General features: G+C 42.6%; 1 pseudogene; it reads right to left on the bottom strand.

Moving 5' to 3' along the window:
* Positions 1-407: 407 nt before the first annotated feature.
* On the bottom strand, positions 408-526 carry LOC112479515 (annotated as a pseudogene).
* Positions 527-1,051: the final 525 nt, after the last annotated feature.

The raw sequence follows: 1,051 nt of genomic DNA, 5'->3' as shown, positions 1-1,051 counted from the left end.
TGAGAAGTCTATGATCCTATTCCCCATCTACTCTTGCCAGCCTGCTGCTCATCCCTCGATGGGCTGTGGACAGGGGAAGGCAACCAAGGCACTCACCTCGGCTGCCAAATTTAACAGGATATCAAAAAACTCAGTGATCAAGATAAATATTTTAATGCAATATTTAAAAAACTAAAAGTAATGCAAAAATCTATGACTAAGATAATATCAAAAATTTAAATGATGACAGGACCACCAGGGCTGGGATGAGGGTGAGGCAAGAAAGGTGGGTCATGCAAGTATGAGGACTGTCCTTCCCTTTCCCTTTGCCTCAAGTATCTCTCAGTGTCCTCAGATAATGGAGCCACTTCCCTAGCAATTCTCTAAATGCGCAAAATATATTGCTGGGTACATATCTATTTTTTTAACACCTACAGCACTTAGTATTCCTAGGTGGTCTCCCATCCAAGTACTAACCAGACCCGACCCTACTTAGCTTCCGAGATCAGAAGAGATCAGGCACGTTCAGGGTGGCATGGCCATAGACTGATGGGTACATATCTAAATGAATGAGCAAAAAAAGTCCTTTCTGACTGGTTCTTTATTATTTTATCTCAAATTCAGTTTTAATGAAAAGCAGTAACATATTGGTTTGACACAATTACAATCAAAATCCCATTGGAATTTTTTTAACTTAACAGATTGATTCTAGTGTTTACACTGAAGAATAAGCAGGTGAGAATAGTGAATAACATGCAAGAAAGACTTCTTTTGATAGTCTGGAGAAAATAATCACCAAGAAACCAAGCCCTGTTTGGTTTTGGCTTCTTGGCTGGACAGCCCTCAGCCCCGGCTCCCACAGAGCTCTCACGCAGCGGCTGGCCAGAGTGGGGCAACTCATACTGCCAGGAATCCTGTCCCTCTCCCAGAACTGGTATTAGCAGATAAAAAGGGGTTAAACAGTCAGTGAGGGCCTCCAAGAGGTTAAGAATGAAAATAATGTTCCCAAAGTACTGCCTGTGCCCCAAGGAGATTTTGAAATAGGGAGGCAAATGCCAGCAGTTTTGGCCCC

The sequence above is a fragment of the Pteropus alecto genome, unplaced genomic scaffold, assembly GCF_000325575.1.
Source record: "Pteropus alecto unplaced genomic scaffold, ASM32557v1 scaffold23, whole genome shotgun sequence".
Classification (NCBI taxonomy): Eukaryota; Metazoa; Chordata; class Mammalia; order Chiroptera; family Pteropodidae; genus Pteropus; species Pteropus alecto.
This window is presented reverse-complemented; position numbering and strand designations above follow the sequence as displayed.